The sequence below is a fragment of the Eulemur rufifrons genome, chromosome 2 (assembly GCF_041146395.1).
Source record: "Eulemur rufifrons isolate Redbay chromosome 2, OSU_ERuf_1, whole genome shotgun sequence".
NCBI lineage: Eukaryota > Metazoa > Chordata > Mammalia > Primates > Lemuridae > Eulemur > Eulemur rufifrons.
The window spans coordinates 90,277,196-90,299,057 of record NC_090984.1 but is presented as its reverse complement, the minus strand read 5'-3'; the positions used below and the strand labels follow the sequence as shown (position 1 = coordinate 90,299,057).

The following is a 21,862-nucleotide window of genomic DNA, read 5'->3' as shown; positions in this document are numbered from 1 at the left end:
TCTCCTCACCCCAGTGCCTCAGCCAAGCTCATTAAAGTGCTACTTAATCCCATTCCCTGAAAAATCTGTGTCCTCTCTCCCTTTCTCCTTTGGCAAAGGTGGTTGCATCCTCCCTCACTAACTGAATGAACTTAATACTCATGGTGTAAAACAGTTTGAGTATCTAACACCTCAGATCTGTCAATACAAATTACTGATGAGGTCTATCACTAGTTATTTTAGGCTTCTGGTGTACAGAACAGAGAGGGGCATTATTAGCCAAATGCGGGTGAAAAGGACCCAGCACCTCCAAGGGGACTAGGTTAGGTATCTTACCTCCCAGGGCCTCCAGTTTGGCCATTACTTAGGAGTAACTGAATCTAAGCCAGAGCACAAACCCCCACAGAACTGGGATCTGGGGAATAAACTACGGGTGCTCCAACCGCATTTGGCCCGGAAACACCGTGTTAAGCCCAGCAAAGGCATGAGTTACTTGGGCTGATAACCAGTTGGATGCCGGCACCAACGCCTGGAGAAAGCTGACCAACGCAGGTAAAGGAGGAACGGAAGCATGAACAGACCTACGGTGACACTGTCCGCAGAGCCTTGAAAATGGTCACAAGAAAATTACCAACACAACGAAATCGCTTTAAACCGCAACAGCTCATCTCCACAACTCTAAGGAAAACAATTCAATAAAAAGTAATTGCATTTTTAAAAAGTAATTCAATCAGGACTCCCTCCTTTAGCTTGGTACAAACCAAACTGCCTTAGACAAGCAGTGATAGGACAATCTCTCCTGAATTTTTACCAAAACCCTTCATAGTTTTAGGAAGACCTATTTATTCTTGGTTTCTCTCCCCAAGAGTCCCCACCTCTCATCACCTAACTTCAAAGGGACTCAAAGAAACTACGGAATCCCTGGTGAGCAGTCTGTAAGGGCAGCAGGGGCAGACCAGCCAAAGTAAACACATGGCAAAATTCCTAAGCCATTCCTAAACAATACTTAAAAATGGCTTGTGAGGACGTCAACATCATGCACTAATGAGGGAATGGAAAGATGAATGGGAGAAACTACAATGCTTAGTGAAAATAACTCACTTCAATGTTCATTCGTATAATGGCTGTTTGGGTGAAGTCCAGGACAGCAGGCAGGCTTTAAATCAAGCCCACGTTAACAAAATGGGTTCGCAAAACACAGGCAGAAAGATGGGAAATGCTTGCTTTATCATGAAAGCTTTACTCCTTTACAGAATTCTGCATTAAGGCCACATCATACATACAAATGAAGATCTCTGTGCCATAAAAGTGTTTGTGTGTCTTTTCCCCCTATAAGACCAGCTTCTTGAGGGTAGAGAAGCTTTCTTTTTATTTCTGCACATCCCATGTCTAGCATAACTTCAGACACACAACAATTGTTCCACTAAAGTGTTAAATTTATTGGCAAAGTAACAGTTAATTTTGAAATACATCTCAAAAGGGAAATAAAAGCCATTGGTGTAGGCTACAGCCTTAAGCACTGGGAAATTCCACACTACCTCAAGTTACTGTTTGTAGAATGTACCCAACACTTCACGCAGTGTGCTTGTGCTGATAAATTCAATCATGACTTTACCTAGCAATTCACTGTTTGATTAGAGACGATAAAATCAAAGGTAGAAACGGATAATGTAGCCAAGTGCAGCATTTAAGGGGAGCTAAATCCCTGAGAAGGTCAATCAAATTTGTGATATGTGATCATTTGATACCTCACTCACTAAGTTGTCAAGAAAAACCAGTGCCACCCTGACAAGCCTTTCTTGAACAGGGGAGGCGTGTCAATTTGGGGGCTTGTCATCTGCTGCAGAGGCACACGCAGCACACAGAAGATGTCCTTCCTACCAGGGTCTTAAAAAATTCTGAAGGCTTTAATAATTTCTCTGCCACTTTATCAGAATGAAGAAGCATCTATCCTTAAAAGGCAAATACCCAGGAGACTGTCTCAAAATTTTTCATTTGGCCTCCTAGCAACCACCTGAGGAAGGTGTCATGCAGCCAGCCCAGTGGCTCCATGCAGGTGCTCAAACTCTGGCTCCACCACTTACCTGGGGCAAGTCTCTTAACCTCCCTGGGCTCACAAAGAGGGGATAATAAGAGGATCTATCTCTCAAAGGTAAAAGGAGTTAGTGCATGAGAAGCACTTAGCCTGACACCTAATTAATCCTTACTGCGCACCTACTATTATCGTGCATGAGCCCCCCACCCTCCCCTATTCTCCGCTCCCTCCCCACACTGCAGCAGAGCTCTAAGATAGAAGGAACAAGCTGAGACTCCTGGTGGAGGGGCATTTATCCTCTTCCATATGCACAGTTCACAGTGACTTCAACCACCATCAAATGACTGCCGTGGCTCTGTCGGTCTGGTCTCTACACACAAACACTGAAAGTTGTAGTCCCTGGATGGAGAAAGAATATAAATTATGCATTTCCCTTTTTACCTGAAGTCTAAGACCTACATAGTCTGGAAAAACTAAGCATGCCTATGAATGTGGAGATGTTCGCAAAAGACTTGAAGACACCCTGCTCCTTCTAGCCTCAAAGGGGCCACAGTAGCAGAAGACTGTGGTAAGACACTGTTCTCCCAAAACATGCTTACTAGAAAAGGGCCCGAGAAGGGAGGTGATCTATTTATGACTATCTTAGGACTTGCTACCCCTAAAAATAGTATCGAGAGGGAAATTATTTGTTAGGAAATATACTAGAAAAGGGAACCGAGGGCAAATGAGTATGCAGCCTCGCATGGTGACAGGAACAGAAAGCAGCCCTAATAGCAGGCCTAATGATAAGGTCATTCTCCCAAAGTGGAAACTGAAAAACTAGCATGTGAGGTAGGGCACATTCAAGACTAGCCTCAATCATTCAACAGGAAGTGCAAGATGGTCACTGAATTAAAAAAAAAAAAAAAAAAATCTTTTGTTCGAAATGACCTTAAGGTTCCTTTAGCCTAAGGAGCTAGCAGTCTGGGTCTGGTGAAAACACAAGGTCGCATGGGCAGGCCTTGGGAGGAACTTCTAGAAATAGCACACAAACAAAAGTCACCCAAGCAAAGGTTCAGTGCAAGTGACCACCCTGCCTCATTCACAAGCAGCCCTGCTGGATACAGACCCCAGTGCTGCCCAAGCAGGGCCTGCAGCTGCCGGACGGTCCCACAGCTGGCCCCACAGGCCTGAGAACAGGACTGGTCACCAGGCAGCCGCCCAGCACTCTCCACAGCCTGCCTTGTGCCTCTTTTTCTCCCAAGTAAGTTACCTACACACATTAAGCACTTCATTCAGCAAATCACCAAAACAGAAGAAAGGGAAAAAAAATCAAATTTTGTCATCAAAGTCCCTATTTGCAGCGTGCTACACCTGGCACTCAAAAAGCTTATTTTCTTGGGAACACCTGGTGCACACTAGACCCTCTGGCCTGCCTCAGTTTGCATCACAGAACATTTCTGTGTAGGCGTGGCTGGGAAATGCACGTACGTACCACCTAACTCAACTCTGGACCCTACTTCCCACGGGCTCAGTGGAGCTAGTCTCTTACACTTCTCTTTCTTCTCACACATCCAATGTCATGAAGCAGCAGTTCTGGCAGCGGAAGTGGATGACAACAGAACTCTCAGAGAAAAGGGAACTTTCAGAGATCACTTGGTTCATCGCCTGCCTGAAACCAAGCTATACCTCTTCTTTCCTAAGCACACAAGCGAGCTGTGTCCCTCAAATGACAGACTTCATGGTGTTCTCACGGTATGCTGATATCATTTCAGGATGATGGGGGAACAACGGAAGTTTCACCACTGAGGAAGTCCCTATCCAAAAGAGCCACAAAATACAGGCCGTATGCGACATAAAGATGAGGTTTTGGAGGTAGAGGGCTCACACCTGAGAACTGACAGGATCCCAGATGGGGGAAAAGTCAAAGAGTCAGGCCATGCTTCCACACAGAAGAATCAAATCTGGAAAACATCTGTTCTAAATAATCCAGATCAGTTTCCTGATGCCAAATGTTATCCCTCCCATTCCAGCCTAACAAAGTTATGGACAAAATCCTTTTGAAATGTCTTTGTACTTATATTTTTAAACCAATTTTTACTCTTTCACAGTGCGTCACAGGCTCTTACGCAATGAATATTACTCAAAATGTTGCTTGATTACAAAAAGGCCAGGTCTTACTTTTGCACATTAGATATACGTGTGATGTTTAAGATGAAAGTACTGTATAAAGAAATCTGTCATCCTGCCCTGCATTCTCTAATCCTTGTTCTATCACAGCTCCAGAACTAATGGAAATATCACCAAGAAAATTTAAGATACTTGTTTCCTTATAGAGACTGATCCTTTTATAATTCTGTAAGAGAAATCAACCAGTCTCAACACATCCAGTCCAGAGTCTTAGTTTCCAGTGAGCTGGTCACTGTCTCTCCAAAGGGACCATTCTTTTGGAGAATCTCTCACTTGGATTATAATCATTTGAAATTCATTAATTTCTTAACTGAAGTTACATTAAGCCCATTCTCTCAACAGGACACTAGCCTCCAACCAGTCCTTTTATTTATCAATCTAAAAAATAGATCACTTTGGCAACTGCTACACTGTAAACGCCAACAAGGCAGTGAATGTGAAGTCCAGTGAAGAGCCGACTATATTCCAGGCCACCCTGTAAGCAGTCAGAAAAAAGTAAAAGCAAGACATCTGTGCCAGAGCAATCAGTGAAACCACCTCCCTTGGAACAGTATCTGTTGATCCGCGGAGAAACAGAGAGGGACAGGACTGCCTTCTCCAGGCTTGAAGCTTCCCTGGCTGTCTTAAGAATGAGGGGTACAGTTCTCAGACCTTAACACAGCTTCTGCAAGGCACTGTCTAACCTTAGCTGGGAGAGAAACACACTTCAACAATCCTTCCAGATGCTAATCTTCAAGGGATCATTTAAGACACCCCACTGTCAGTTCTCACGTAGTAATCAGTGAACCTGGTTTTCAGATGCCACAGTGGACCAGAACACACTGGAAATTTTGCAGCAAGAGATGGAAAGATCTGTTGCATTTTCAATGAGGGCTAAAACACCTCCGCCCTGTGGGTTCTGCCGTACAGCCACAACAGTGACGCTGGCAAAGGGCAGAGTTCCTGTGGAAACACTTAACAGTGCGACTCTCTGGTGCAAGTGGGTCTCTGAGAAAACAAAGGCTTCACACCCAGAGTTCGCAGCGATGAAGCCCAGTGCAACGGCAGGTCTGGGGCAGACAATTCAGAGTCCAGACTAAGTCAGTCATTAACTCCACATATGGGGCGGAAAAAAATCTATACTTAATTAAAAGATCAAGCCTACAGATACGACATATTCTGGTATTTTCATGTCTTCAAGAAGCTGCTCACTGACTAACTCCTAATCAAGGGCAGCTCTCCAAGCCTTTTCTGTAGCTAGGAAAAGACAAACCACAATAATCTACATTTATAGGAGTTAGGCTGATCGTATTGTATGCTAATAAATGAGTTAGCTCCACCTTCACCACCCTCCTGCTTGAATTTAATTACTAGTTTAGGCTTTACAAGGGCACTCCCTTCACCTCCAAATGAGGTTGGCAGTCCTGTCAGAACAGAGTTGGACATCTAGCCTGGGCTCTGCCCCTCCCACGAGACAGCCCAGTTACACCACACACGCAGGTCACCAGGCTTAGGACCTCACAGGGCCACCCCCATGCAAGTCTCAACTGTCACACTGACTTTTGCCACCTCTGGGGAAAGGAGAGAATCCTTTCTCACGCCTCACCTCAAGGTGTCTAATTCAACCAACATTTTTTTCAGCACCTACCAGGGACCATGTGCTGAGAATATGACAGGGACCAAGGAAAAAACCTGTGCCCTCATGAAGCGAGTTCCCACCAGTGGTATGAACTGGGTATAGTCTGCTTTTAAAAAGCACTTGAGTGTTGTTAGTCCAGCATAAAATGACCCCTAAAGGTAAAATTCCATGGGAAAAACACAAATCCCTAAGAGGAAAAATGGATAAAAGAGTTTACACCACCTTAAACCTGGCTGTTACTGACTCTCGATGCATACTGAACTTGACATCACCTCTTGCAAGAGTCCGCCCTCAATCCTCAGGCTCGCAACCCTCTACCATCCCGCACACATTTCTATTCCTGAACTCAACTGCCATACAATGAAATCACAGGTTTACACTGTCTCCCCGACTACAGGGCGCGCTCCTTGAGCTTTCCACCGCCAGCATCTACCGTGGTCTCTGGCCACAGCAGGTGCTCGGCGGATGCTGGGACGTGAAGCATGGACGTGCATGCTGATATGGGCACGTGCGTGCTCAGGCCTGTCTGCGGTTGTCTTTGTAGCAAAGTGGAGAGTGAAACTTTTTTTACATGACTTCTTCACTCCTCCTATCTTTTCTAATGTTAAATAACAAGTCCTTCTGCACAAATTACAAAGAAATACTCTCCCTCCTCCTCCAATATTTATTGAAAAATGAAGTGAATTAGACATAAGCAGAGGCAAGAAAACCTAATCTGCTCATTAGCGAAGCACATGAGCTGGGGGGCAAGGAGAGGTGGGAAACAGAATGGGGGAGGTAGGCAAGGGCCAGCGTACTGGAATCTTCCCGAGGAGTTCAACTTTACAGGGGATGGGAAGCCTTTAAAAGATTTCTAGCAGGAGAGAGGTTAGGGTTGAGTCTTAGCTCACTCTGGCAGCTCTGTGGAGGATGGATTCGAGGGGGTAAGACTAGACTCATGGAGACCAGTTCCAAGGCTTTCACAGTAATCCACACATACGATAGGGGCTTACACAAGTGTGGCACTGAGGGGAAAAAAAAAAAAAGATACTGACTCAAGGAGTATTTAGCAAGCCAACTGGCAATTAACTGAACTGGGGAAAGAGGTGAAGGAGAAAGAAAAGTCCACAGTGATGCCTGGGTGACTGAATGATGGGGAGACCAGTTCTGGCTGGTAAAATGGGATGGGGAGCAGGTTAGGGGACAGATAGGGTATTTACTGCTTGTGGACATGTTGACTTGGAGGTGCCTAAAGGATTTCCAAGTAGGTCCTTGCAGCAAGCATGTTAGACGTGGGACCTGTGCTTGGGCCTGTCTAAGCCACAGTGTCCTCAGGTGGGAAATGCAGGTATCATGGTGCCCCCTCCTCCCTCACAGTTAGTTGTGAGAATTAAAGGAGACAGAGCATGAGGCCCTTTGTCTTGAGCCCGCCCCAGTTCCAGAAGCACTCGTCAGGCTCAGGGGGAAAGACAGAAGGCAGAGCTTCGGAAGTCCCTGGCATATGGGCAATATGGTTAAGACCATAAAAGTAGATGAGACCATTTGCCGTGAGAAAGACAGCAATGTAAAGCCAAAACCCCAGGGAACACCAATATTGAAGGAGGTTGAGAGATGATGAAAGGTACAAAGAGAAACTGTGGGGTAAGGATCCCAGTAAAGCACTGGAGAAACGCAGAACCAGGGCAGCAAAGAATCTCAAGGAGAACATAGCAGCCAACAAGACAAATAAGAACACGACTACACGGTCATTCCTGGGCTTTGCCAAAACAGCATCCTCAGAGTGGGCACCAGGAGAATGAACAGGGCAGGGCGGGGCGAGCGGCTGAGAAGGAAGGGGAGGGGAGATACTGTGCCCCTCCCTCAAAGGGAAGCAAGCAAGGCCAAGGGGGGGTTGCTCTGCTGGGGCTGGGGAGGCTGGGTGCTTAGAGAGATTTGGGTGTGTTTTTAAAAGGCAGGTGGGGGGGGCAGGAGAGGGTGAAGATCCAGAAAGGGACGGCCTGGCCCACGAAGAACACAGAGGGGACACACGGAGCCAGGGGAGGGCTGGGCCTGAAGTTGGCTTGTCCCAAGACTGCTGGCAACATGAAAGCAGAGCTGCAGAAGGGGACACAACTCGGAAGGGAGCAGGAAGTTGGGAGAGTTCACACCTGTGGGCCTCATCTTTCTTGGAATGCAAGTACACTTACCTTCAGAGAATCTGGGTGCCCGGAAAGGAACAGGTTCTTCCTGATTACTACTCTCACTCTAGCCTGAGACCTTCCAAAACAATGGCCCAAGCAGAAGAAAAGCAGGGAAGTAAAGGGTCCCACCTAAGACTGAGGGGAGGGGAGAGTCAGAGATAGGTGAGGGGTTTACAAAGGTGAGTGGGGGAGACGTCCTTATCTTCCAATTCTCTGCTTCTTCCTTTTAGCGTAAGCTTCATGAAGCAGAACTGTCATGATGTAATCTGACTTCAAAATATTAATGGAAGGACTCATTTAATATCTTGGCAGGAGTGATTTTTCAGCGTCATTTTTCCTGTTTTAAAACAGAATTCTACACACACAAGTTCTATAGGACCATATTGCAGCAGGAGTCAACAGGGACCCATCAGAAACTCAGTTCAGACAGAAAAATGCATACTGGAGCCCTAATGAGGCAACTTCAGGAGTCGCTTGTTTATTTGGCCAGAACAGAGCGTTTTAAGGAAAATGAATTTAAATGGCAACTATCCCTTCAAGGTCACAGCTGGTTACCGATCTCGTTTATGCACCTTGTAGGTGTCCTGTTCTTACCAAGTGCAGGCTGTCATTCATATATTACTGACATATGGTGTGCCAGATGATGGCTTATGTCTCTCAGTTTTTCCTATTTTGAAATCCTTCTCTTATCACCCAAAAGAAAGTTGTTAACATTTTATTTGGGGAGCCTGGGATTCGGCTAATCCTTTCACACACCTTTTATATTTATTTAAATAATCAAGGGAATAAAAACCATACTGACATATTCATTCTCTCTAAACTACTCCTGAGGCTGCTCTTAAACACACCAAAAAAAGAAAAGTATTCATGTCTATATCTGAAATATAAATTTTTAAAGGGAAAATCTTGTAGCTAAAGTAATACAGATGAACAGTGTTTGAATCATGATTCAGGCTCAAGGCATGAGAATGGTGAGGGAGTTCTTCATTCTACAAATGTTTCCTGAATCCCTTGCATGTAGAGGGCTCTTTGCCAGGTGCAGGGGAGAGGCTGAGGGTCCCCAGTGTTCACATGGATAGCAGTATTTCGGGGCTGAAAGTAACAGGTCAGTGGCCAAAGTGAGGGCAGACACCCACAAACACATTATCATTCACCCCCAGACATCTGCAACAACAGCGCCCCAGCAAATCAATGCAACCACAACCCAGGTACAGGATGTGCATGACAAGAAGGCAAGGAGGCCCTGCAGGGAGACTCAGAAACAATATATTCTCTGCACAGCCAAAGAGCTAACAAAGGCTTCTGCACAACCAAAACCAAGGCTGTGCTAAACATCAAACGCAAACACTGTTGTGTCTTACTATGGAGCAAAGGAAACTTTTGTTCTGAAAAATTAAATGTGCACAGTTTAGAAACCTCTAACTTAAAATCAACTGTGAAAGATTTAGGACCCAAAACGAGTGCCCAGTCAACAGATAGAAATAGGGGTAATCACCTTCAAAATAAGTCCATATAAGAAAAAAAGTACTTCACATTTTCTCCAAACTAAATTTAAATTGTTGGTGCCCTTGATTTCATCCATAAATTCACATTCAAATGATGCACTTTTAAAAGTGGAGTTTTCCTCCTTGAAAGCATGACAGAACAATTCATATCCAAGACCAGTATTAGATATCTAAACTTAAATCATGGGGAAACAACTTTTAATGCCCATTGAAAGAGGCCGTTTACCATCATTTCTCTTAATTGCAGCAATAGAAGTGCTCATGTCAGCTTTTCAAAGGGCTCCTTCAGTCCTTTGCAACTAAATACTGTAACTTTAATTCTTTGCGGTTTGTTGGTTCACACTAACTTGGAACCCTATCTGTCCAATATGCAGTGAGCAAACCAACAGATTCAAAGTTTTCTATGAAGTAACTTTGTCCAACATTCTAACTATTTCTATTCCAACTATTCTAACTAATTCCAGCTTCATATTCCCATATTCCCTGCAAAATCTTCCAGAGTGAATATACATACAGAATTTACCCCAAATCCCTGTGATTCCAGGATAAGGAAGCCATCTTCTCTTCCACCAGTACCTAGAAATCTACTGTTTACATCTCAGAATCTTAAATGAAAAAAGCAAAAATAGTGAGAGGGCTGCACTCAAAAATCCTAACTCTAAAATTCTATATAAATAAATATCTTACTTCTTTCAAAGTTACCTTCAGAAAAGGGCTGGGCCCATGGCTTCATATTTAAGTGCTGAGGGTAGAGCAGTGGTGGTGACGGTGACATTGACAATAATAATTTTTCTGTGGTCGTATATGTCATGCACTGTGCTAGATGGTCTACATAAGTCCTCACCGTGTTCTCAAGTCACCCTGTGAGGGAGGTACTGAGTTACAGATCAGAAAAATGAGGCTGGCAGGGGTTAAATGATCTCTAATAATATAAGAGGCAGAACTAATGGCTGAACCCTAATCTGGCTGACACCCAACCATCACACCATGGTGCACTGATAATTATGGTAGTTGTTCAATAAATATCCCGCAAAGCCTATATTTGTGTATTACTAGTCCATAATTGTAGATTCTGCATCCTAATGTATGTGACTTAGGCAAATGCTAATGTGTCTTTTTACATCAAACACAGACCAAATAAATGTTGAAGGGAAGGCCAGAAATATTCAGGGAGATGCCAAAATAGGCTTATCCAAAACTATAAATGAGCAAAATTATCAAGAGTTAATCCACAAAATTATAATCAACAAAGTGAATGAGCTTTCAGAAGGAAGCAACAATCAATTACATCTAGTTATAACTTCACAACGGTTGAGTTTCTATTTCCTTTACTATTACTGGCACTACATTTATGAATTCTCAGCTATAATGTATAGTTTTGTAAAAAATAAAACACTTTGGGGACCTATCAATTGTATCACTGCAATATAATTATTCTATCCCTTCAATTATTGAAAATTTCCATTAGTATTTGTGAGTCCATAGAAAAATTCATGTTTCAAAATTGAAAAATCTGAAATAAATATCAGTCTTTCCCCAATCTCTTTAGAAAACATGGTACTGAGGCGAGTGGAGACAAAGATCCTTCCATGATGTCATTTGAGGGCACCAACAAGATTATCTCTCCTACCCCATCCCTAAGAAATTTTTATATCGCAACCCCCACTGTATAAAATGCAACCCTCTGAATGTCTTTCCTTGGCCAATATGATTCTTTTCAGAAGGATTTTGTCAACATATTAATTGCCTTGGGAGATTAAAAGCAACCAAAGCCACCATTTCTTGAAGGCCTGTTTTGTGCGGGGCATGTTTAATGGATGAAATCTAATCTTCACACCAAGCCTATGAGGAGCTCACATTAGCACCATTTTCCAGAAGAGAAAACTAATAGTGAGAGATGAAGGGACTTGCTCACTGTTCACACTGCTGATAAGCAGCAGAGCTGGGATGACACCAGGTCTACCCTTTTTCCACCACCCTCTGTTGTTCTTCCACCTGCCAAGCTTATTGCCCCTGAAGGTCTTTGCCTGAGCTGTTCCCTCTGTCTGAAATGCTCTTTCTCAAATCTTCACATGGCTGCTTGCTTCTTGTCACTCAGCTGAAATGTCACCCTCTTTGTGCTGTCTTCTCTGACCACTCTAGGTAAAGCAGCCACCTTGTCACACTCCATACCATCACCCTGCTTTATTTCTCCACTTAGCACCTACTCAGAATTTGTTATTTTCTTGATCATTTGTTTGCTCTGTAAGAGCTGAGATTCTGGGTCTTGTGTTCTCTGCCCTGTCTGTAACACCCAGAATGGTGCTGAGCACCCACAATAAACACCTATGAATGACTGGCTGGCTTTCCCACTGCCTCCGTCACACACTGACGTGGAGTCTGGAAGAACCTTGGCCTGAAGTCCAGAGTGCTGGGCTGGACTCTGGCTGTACCTCTAATTAGCTAGGGGACTGCTCTCTGGACCACCTCCATTCAGCTCCATGTCCACCACCATCAGGTTGTCTTCAAGATGTCAGCGAAGTAAACTGATATTCAGGAGAAGAACAGAAAACTTGTTGGGCCAGAGGGACTCAGGGTATAGGAGCCTAGAGCTCAAAGGGCAAAAGGGGCAGACAGGCCTCACCGATCTCATCGTTGTATCTTGGACTAACACAGCGGTGCACCATAATGCCTGTTACAGCTCAAAAAGAGGGTAAATGTTTTAAGAAAAAGTTTACAAAACAGCTAAATTCTACCTCTTTTTACAGGGGAAAAGTTTATATTAACAAAAGTTACCAAGCCAGGGTCACTCAAACTGTCCTACTTTTTGTTTTTCAAGTTTTCATCCACTGCAAACCTCAAAGAAACCCCTTCAAAAAATAGAGGCTTCATGTAGTTAGGTTTTGTAGTTAAAAAAAAAAACAAACTAAAAAGAGGCTTTTGAAAATACCTAAATACAACTAAATAGGTCCTAAAATGGGTCATCATCTAGTATATTTCACCAGGAGCCAGAAGTAAGTGAGAACATATTTTTCTCTAAAATGTATAGCTCCTATTTTCTTCTAATTGTCTTCTATAATTAAATGAGAATGTCCTCAAATATAAGGGGAGAATGTTAGAACTACACCCTGAGAGGAATTAATAAAAATAAATTTAATACATTTAAAAATAAAATTAATAAATTTTTGACACCTTTCAATTGGGGTTTCTTAGCCTAAGGCCCTGAGTCCATGGTCAGGTTTCAGGGACCACTAACCTGATGACATTGTTTCCAGAACAGTGTCAATATGCACACACGTACATTTTCTAGAAATAGGGTCCATAGCTTTCATCATCACCAAAAGAGTCTAAGGCTCACCAACATTTTCAGAAGCAATGCTTTAGATGGAATCTGCTCTCAACTCTTCCGTACCATAATAAAACAATAGTGATATATATAAGAACATCTAAGAGGTCCATAACTTGCAAACAAATAAAGGCACTCCATTTAGGGAATTATGCTAATACATGTATGACTTTTGGGTGCTCTTCCAAAAATAATTTCAGAACCCAGAACAAATCTGAGTATCAGTAAAGGTGTCCAGATGATATTTCAGAAAGGTGCAGAATTTTCTATTGTCCAATGGAACCATTACCAGAACCACAAACTCTGACACTGGAAGGGACTGCAAAGCTCAAACTGTCCGGCTCTCTGACATCACAGATGAGAAAACCAAAGCCCAATGTGGGGGCAGAGACCACAACATCATATTTAAGTGTTATGAATGTGACACAGAGACAGTGCTATGCAAGTTCAAGAGACAAATACAACTTACAAATAAAAATGCAGTTTGTGACTTTTGTTTTAAGCGCTTGGAGAATAGGGACCAGGTCTGAAATTGTGTATAAAAGGCCAGGAATAGAACATGCTCACACTGGTCCCATGTGACTTATTTTATTAAGGCAATTATGACAGGGTTCATGTTGACCGTGGCTATATCCTCTGGCAAATTTCTTAATTTTTTTACCACAAGCACAATCTAAACATCTTTGGTAACCTTTTAAGCGTTTTTCTCCCTATGAGATAAAAGGTATGCAAGGGTAAAACTTATATAAAATCAAAGGAATTTCTGGGAAGGCAGCATATAATAAAAGCATTGCTGGTGAGTTCCCTATTAAGTGGTCTTTCTACTACAAAAGTCCTATGTGCTTTGACATAACTTCTCTAATTTACTGGTGCTACAGAAATACACTAACATAATAATACTGATAAATCTCTCCAGATAGTACTATGATTCTCAAGAAAAATTTCCTTTCTCATAAAATGCTTCAGCATAGCACTTAAACACTACCATAGCCAATACCCTTGGGCTCATTCCTCCATCTAATTAAAATGTCTGTGTTACAATGATTTACAGTATTTGTCATCACCTAGGGTGGATATATAGACTAGTGGCTACAGACACTTTGGGACTACAAAGCTGTAATTACCATGCTAGTGAGAATGGCCTCTAGCAAAAACAGTGGGGTTCTCAGTCTCTCTCTGACACTAGGTAACAGGGACATAACTTACAACCATCCCATAGAACAAGGGGCACATTAGTGTAAATCAAGAAATACAACTGCATGGTTTGAAATGAAGACCCACTGTATTTCCTTAAGGCTGATTCCAAGCCAAGAAAAGAATACCAACATCGTATCAATGCTACACAAGTCACTTGGACGTGAACTTAATCATTCTTCTCCAAGCCGGAGTCATTTAGATTCAGACCGATTTAGTTTTTTGGAATTACTAACTTTGATAAGACATAATTCATTTTGACTGCTTAAAACCAAACCAATTATTCCAAAAGGGAAGAAATGATGTAATTGCCTGATACATGGAAGTAGAGGCTTTAGAGATGGAAAGGTTTTCAAGAGATAGTTTAGTGCAACCCTCTCATAACATTAATACAAACTAGGAAATTTGGACCCTGATAAGTAGAGGTTTGCCTAAGGTCACAGCTGACAGGTGAAAAGTCACACCTTCAAGTTTGTATTTAAAATACAAAGAGTTATTTTTTTATTGGATAGTTAATACAATACTAATTTGCAGTAAAAGTTAACTTCTCATATATTTACTAATAAGCCAGCTTTCTCTTAAACCCTAGGATACAAATATATATATAAATAAATATCTAAATAAACATACATCTAAATTAATATATTATAAATCAATACATACCTTAATAAATCTAACTAAGGATATCTCTTTCTTATAGACATATGTGTAGATATTAAATGTGTGTGTCTATGTATCACACTTCCTGTGAGCTGGGGCAACAGCAATGCTTTGGCTGGAGCTTTGCTTCCATATTCTGAACACAAAGCTTTGAGCTATGGTGTCACAAACGCAAAAACCTCCCAGGACGAAGCAGGTAATGAGTCAAGAAGGCTGGTTTCATAATAGGGAGTGGTGGGGTCTGTGGAAAACTGGAGCAACACACACTAAATGCCTTCCGTTTCAATGTCAAAAAATATCTGTGCCAAATGAATACACCTGCAGAATGTCTGTGGGCCTAAGAGCTATCAGGCTTTCTGCTGCTGTTGTTCTGAACTAGTTGATCCTCCTGCTTCAACATCTGTGATTCTGTTATGCTGTACACAAAACTTAAGGGATTTGATGGTTCAAATGCAGCGTTACTGCCTTCTGCCTTTGGGAGTCAAAAGTTCCTGCAGGTCATCGGTTCACAGGCATCAAAACTTAGTTCCTTCCCAAACTTTCCAAAGATGGAAACATTCCTGTGGGTCAGGAACATTTACCTTTCAAAAGGACATCTATGATGTCTCTCCAGGAAACATCATCAGGTCAAAAGTTCCTTTTCTCCTTTTGAGGAAAGACTTTCCACAGTTATGTACCTGTAGCAGGCTGTGGCTATCTGTGCTGGGTCCTTAAAAGTCAGCTCTCTGTTTTTCCCCCAGGAAGATGATCCTGATCTACCCAAACCAGGTGCTTACCTGCATTTGAGTACTTCTGTAATTTCCTGGCTGTTTTGGTTTGTTTTTTTATCCCCAACCTATCTCCCCTTTCGGAGCTACAAGACCTACGAAGGCATGGGACATGTCTGTCTTGTTCAGCTGACTTTCCAGGGTAGAGCACACTGCCTGGTACGTAGTACATGCTCAGTGGTGAATGAGCACTCACCTAGGGCTCACACTAGGTCTGTTAGAGTAGCTACCGCAAGTGCGAAGGGGATGAATCCCAGTCAATCACCTATACTATATACACACTGCACTTCCTTTGACGAATATCCCACACTTCCATTCACACATACATTCTGTCAGCATGGAGGGGAGGCTAGCAATGGAGGTGTCAGGATGCTGAGAGGCCACTGAGGACAAGGACCAAACCTAGACTGGGCAAGTCGGGGAACGATGTCTCGGTAAGTGATGTCTACAATGAGACTTAAAGCACGGGCAGGAATTAGCAAAGTCAAGTGTGGCCTTTGAGGAACTGAAAGATGCTCACTGTGACTGCAGCACAGAACAGGGACTGGGGAAAGGTGAGAAAAGGCCAGATCATGGAGAGTTTCCCAAACCATTTAAAGACTTTGGGCTTTTATCTTAGAGCAACGGGAAATGACCAAAGAGTTTCAAGTAAAGGAATCAGTTTAGCAACTGAGAAAGACCATTTTGGATACAGTAATGATAAGAGTGGGAAGCAGTGGTCAGGGCCTGAGTTTCCATACAGGCTTCATTCTTATCACATTCTAATAAAACAGAGCCAAGAAGTCAGCTCGAAGGGGGACAAAATTGACTGTATAAAATTAAAAAAAGAAGACTACCAAAAATCCAAGACATCCCTCTTATTCTAAGTCAATGTTACCCACCTCATAAAAACACACTGCACTTTTACCATTACCACTAATCACCACTCTAAACACTTGCTAGATACCAAAACTGCACTAAGAGTTGCATAAGATAAAATGATTCATGCTCCACCCACCAACCTCATTCCTCTCCGAGGCTGACATACAACCTTTTAAATGCTTATTTCTTGCTTCTGCCCTGAGTTTCACATGTTGGGCTTGAAACTTACAAGTGAAGGAAGATGTAACATATTACAGGTTTAAAAATCATAGTCTTTTCAAATGAAGCAAAAGCAGGGAACTTTCCATACACAAAGTTTTCAATCCATTACCACATTGAAAGGGCATAAAAACCTGGCCCAGTCTTTCAGGCACATATTGGTATGTCACTGACTGATTTAAAAGAAGAGGGGGGCAAGGGCAATATATGTAACCTAAACTTTTGTACCCCCATAATATGCTGAAATTAAAAAAAAAAAAAGAATTAGAATCTGGTGTACCTGGCCCCTTTAGATCACTCAGGTCAATAAAGGCCTAAAAAAATATTTTATTTTTTCATTAAATGAATAAATAAATAAAAGAGGAATACTACTCATCTAGTCACTCTTCAATTATTTCATTTATTTCTTTTGGAAAGATGAGTATTTAAGGAAAGATGTTCTCCAAGTACTTACACTTTACTTGCCTCCAAATCACATAAAATTTCATTCTTTTGATAAATATTTAGTGCCTACTATATACCAGACATTGGTCAAGGTGCTGGGATTAAAACAGTGAATATCGGTCTCAAGCCATTTATACTCTACAGGAGGAAAGGATAATAAGCAAGCTGATTAAAAAATGATCTCAGAGAACGATGAGTACAATGAAGGATAACAAGATAATAATGTAGCCAGGAAAATGCTGAGGGAAGAAACCTGAGCCACAACCAGCATGATGAGAAGCAGTCAGTCTCACTGCACCAAAATTCTTCCTACCATGAAATTGAAGACACCAGATAGCCAATACAATTCACGTGCACCGAAATAAACCTCCCTAGGGATTCTAAAGTATATTTTTCCCCTAAAATACTTTGAGTTCATCAGTCAGTGTTAGATAATCCTTACCAATTGGTTCAAGAAAAAAAAGTCAATCATGACAAATAAACAACTGCACTACAAAGTACAAAAGAGAATGAACCACTAGATAGAGCATCTGAAAGAATTTTGGCACGGTGTACATTCATGCACCTGGATCCAGGAATCAGGGGAAAAGATAATCAATGACTGCCCAGTGGTGACCTGGCTGCTTGATGGGACTACAAAACAGGGACCCCGCTGAGAAATACTGCAAGCAGCCCTCCAGGGCTACAGAGACCAGAATGCCTTCAGGAGGGCTGAACCAGGAAAACAGCTTGGGACCCCGCCAAGCAGGTCCTTCCTTCCTGAGGGGCGCCAAGGTCTTTCCATGACGCAGCCTCCAGCTTCTCCAGCATCCCTCCTGTCCCCAGCGCTCTGCATTAAGTGTTAAATGCTGGTCCCCCATGTGGAAAGTTGGCAAAGCAAGAGCAAATATATGAAAGAAAAAACAGAGTTTTAACTTAGGCAAACCTTCAGTTTTAAGGAACCCAAGAAATTATGTGAAATAAACAAGTTCTAGAAGAAGCAGAAAAAAACTGACAGTGATAATTTAGAAAATAGGATTGTGTCCAAAAATCTGAAACTAATTTGTTTTATTGTGATTTTGTGTTTTTTCAAGAGTCAGATTGGGTCAACTCTAATTCTGTCATTTACTAGCATCTTATTTAACACCTTCAGTAAAATAAGGATGATAAATCCTTACTGATTTTTTCTACAGTTTTATAGGTATAATTGCCAATATAATAACATGCATATACTTAAAGTGAACTATTTGATAAGCTTTGACATATGTACTATATATAACTGTGAAACTATCATCACAATCAAAGTTATGAATATATTCATCTCCCCCAAAAGTTTCCTTGTGCCTCCGTGGTAATCCATCCCTCTCCCTCACCTCCACTCCCCATATCCAAGCAACCACTCATCTGCTTCCTGTCACTATAGACTAGTTTTCATTTTCAGAATTTTGCATAAATGGAATCAAACAGTATGGACTCTTTTCTTGTCCGGCTTCTTTCACTCAGCAGAATTATTTTGAGATTCATCTATGTTTTTGCATGTATTAATAGTTCATCTCTTTATATTGTTGAGTAGTATTCCTTTGTATGGATAAGTCACAATTTATCCAAACATTCTTCTGTTGATTGACATTGAGTTGTTTCCAGTTTGGGAGCTACTGCAAATAAAGCTGCTGTGAACATCCTGGATAAGCCTTTGTATGAATGGTTTCATTTCTCTTGGTAAATACTTAAGAGTAGATAGGTCACATGGCAGCTATGCGTTTAATATTTTAAGAAACTGCCAAACTGTTTTCCAACATGACTCTACCATTTTACATACCTAACAGTAGTAGTGTATGAGAGTTCCAGTTGCTCCACTTCCTTGCCAACACTTGGTATGGTCAGTCTTATTAACTTTAGCCTTTCCAGTGGGAGCATACTGATATCTCATTTTAATTTTAATTTGCACTTCCTTAATTACTAATGATTTTGAGCATCTTTTAATGTGCTATTTGCCATAAAGGCACCTATTCAAATATTTGACCGATTTTTAAATTGAGTATTTTTCTCATTATTATTGGGTTATAAGAGTTATTTTATGTATTCGTGTTGTAAGTTCATTGCCTGATTTGCATGTTGCAGGTATTTTCTCCTAGTGTGTGGCTTGTGTTTTCACTTTCTTAAGCATTCTTTGAGAAACAAAAGGAGGTTTTTAGTTCATAAAGTCCAATTTCTTAATCTTCATAGTTGAAGCTTTTTGTGTCCTATCTAAAAAAATTTTGCTGAACCCAAGGTCACTAAAATTTTCTTCTATGTTTTCTTATAGAACTTTTACAGTTAAACTTTTACATTTAGGTCTATAATTCATTTTGAATTAATTTTTTTGTATGGTGTGAGGTAAGGGTCAAGGCTTTTTTCTTTTATTTATTTATTTTTGAGACAGAGTCTTGCTCTGTTGCCTGGGCTAGAGTGCCGTGGCATCAGCCTAGCTCACAGCAACCTCAAACTCCCGGGCTCAAGCAATCCTTCTGCCTCAGCCTCTCAAGTAGCTGGGACTACAGGCATGTGCCACCATGCCCGGCTAACTTTTTCTATATATTTTTAGTTGTCCAGTTAATTTCTTTCTATTTTTTAGTAGAGACGGGGTCTCACTCTTGCTCAGGCTGGTCTCAAACTCCTGACCTTGAGCGATCCTCCTGCCTCAGCCTCCCAGAGTGCTAGGATTACAGGCATGAGCCACCAATTTCATATTTTTGATGCTCTTATAAATTGTATTTTTAAATTTCAGTTTTAAATTGTTCACTGCTAGTATATAAAAACATAATTTATTTTTATACATTGATTTGGATTCTGCAACCTAGCTAAACTCACTTGTTGGTTCTAAAAGTCTTTTTGTAGGCATCTTAGAATTTTCTAGAACATTTGTCTGCAAATAAAGACAATTTTACTTCTTCCTTTGTAATCTGTATGCAGTTTATTTCTTGAAATTGCCTTATTGCACTGACCAGGACCTCCACAGTGTTGAACTGAAATGGGAAGAGCAGACATCCTCACCTTGTTCCTCATCTTAGGGGAATATTATTCATTCCTTCAACACTAGGATGGCAACTAGGTTTTCCATAAAACTTTCTGTTTTATTCTTATGGTAAAAGTATCTTCTGTTTTACAGCTAGATCTTCCTCTCATGATCTAGCAAAAACTAAGTTGCTAGGTTTTCTAAAAGTCAACCATCTGTAGTTCCACTTGCAACACACATAAATTTATTATGGAGTAAATTCAATTACTCTACTTACAACTGTCTGAATACACATTTCAATTTAATATATCAAAGATAAATAAGTATTTCCGTAATCCTGAATTTCAAAGGCATCTTTGGATCTATAAAGGATAATTTAAAAAATAAGCATTCCATATAATCCCAAATATTTGCTCTACAATTTTCTTAACAGAAAGAAAAAAGAAAAGAAATAACACTCTGCCAATTCTATCTACTCTATCTACCCTCACAGTTTCAAAATACCCAGAACCTTATTAAAAAAAAAAAACTCTGCCTTGTAATTGAATATAAAGGCATGACAAATCACTGGTTTCAAGGTCATTTAAACGCTCACCATATCCTACTGAAAACTCATGTTTTCCAAAACACCATCAGTGAGTTATATTAAACATTTAAGTATAATTATGTCAGATAATTATAAATATATAAATACAGAAATTTAATTTACATATATTTATCCAGTGGAATAGGCAGCTCTGTTTCACTTCACTTAGGTAACCTGGATCTTCCTACACTTAATGCTTCTTGGACACCAAGTAGTCCTCATCTCTTGATTTTCATTTAGGCCACAGGTTCCTAACCTTGACTGTACATTGGAATCACCTGGGGAGCCTCAAAGTATGATGATGAAGTCCCATAGCCAGAGATTCCTATCTAGAGTCTTTAAAAGTGGGGATTATTAAAAACTCTTCAGGTAATTCAAATGTGCAGACTAGGGGTGAGAAGGACCAGTCTAGGCTTTCTGCAGGGAGAGATGCTTCTCATGGTCACTGCCAATCTGCAGCACCATACTTCAGAACCCAGTTCCTCTGGAGCTTTGCCCAACCTAACTCCTAATCAGACACTGATGGAATTCAATAATTCTATTCAGATTCCTACGTTCATTTCTATTTCATATCCAGAAATTCACAGGATAAATGTAAATCTCTAACTGTATTTTAGTCATTCCTCTCTAATCCACTTCTAAGTTCTACAAAGTAAGTTAGGCTGAAGGGAAATTAACTCAATATAATTTGATGTTTAAGGTTAAACAGTCACTATGGTTTTTTACTTCTATTTAAAAGAAAGGGATACATCCACAAGCTGTCTGTAATTTTAGAGACTACATGGTAAAATCACCAATTTCCCAAATATAAATACCTAAATGAGTCTTCATTGTTATCCATATGATTCACCACCACTTGTAAATTTCAAATAGATTTTCAATTCCCATTCACATTCTGGGTTCAAAACTGACTCCCTCTAGACTTCAAGCCCTTAAACTCCTGAGAGTCTTCAACCAGCATACTCCATTTTGTCAAACCAAACCACTTGATTATAATTATCATTTCATCATCTCGAAGTGGGAACAACACCTGTATCACAAAGACCGTGTAAGGATTAAGCAGGAAAAGCTTTTTAGCACTGTGGAGTGCTCTACAATTTTTAATTTATTTACAGCTGAAATTCTGCCTCATGGGCACTATGTGAGAGGCAGAGGCAAGTGAGAAGAGTAGCTATGCTATATGCCAATCCACAGCAACACCAGCAGGTGCTTGGGGGAGGGAGGGCAGTAAACAACCTACTGAGGAGCTCTCGCAGCCTCTTCACAGATCAATAGCAGCAAAAACGTCTATTGCAGGACTCACGCATCTCAGATTGGTTACTTGCAAACACATGTAAATTTCATCTCCTTGGAAAACTGCTAAATAA

At 41.2% G+C, this 21,862-nt stretch overlaps 1 protein-coding gene across 1 annotated transcript in view; it reads right to left on the bottom strand.

Annotated features, from left to right (window-relative positions):
• PRKCH (protein kinase C eta) overlaps nucleotides 1-21,862 on the bottom strand; it is a 219,142-nt gene that overhangs the window by 195,785 nt on the left and 1,495 nt on the right. The gene's annotated exons all lie outside the window — the stretch shown is intronic.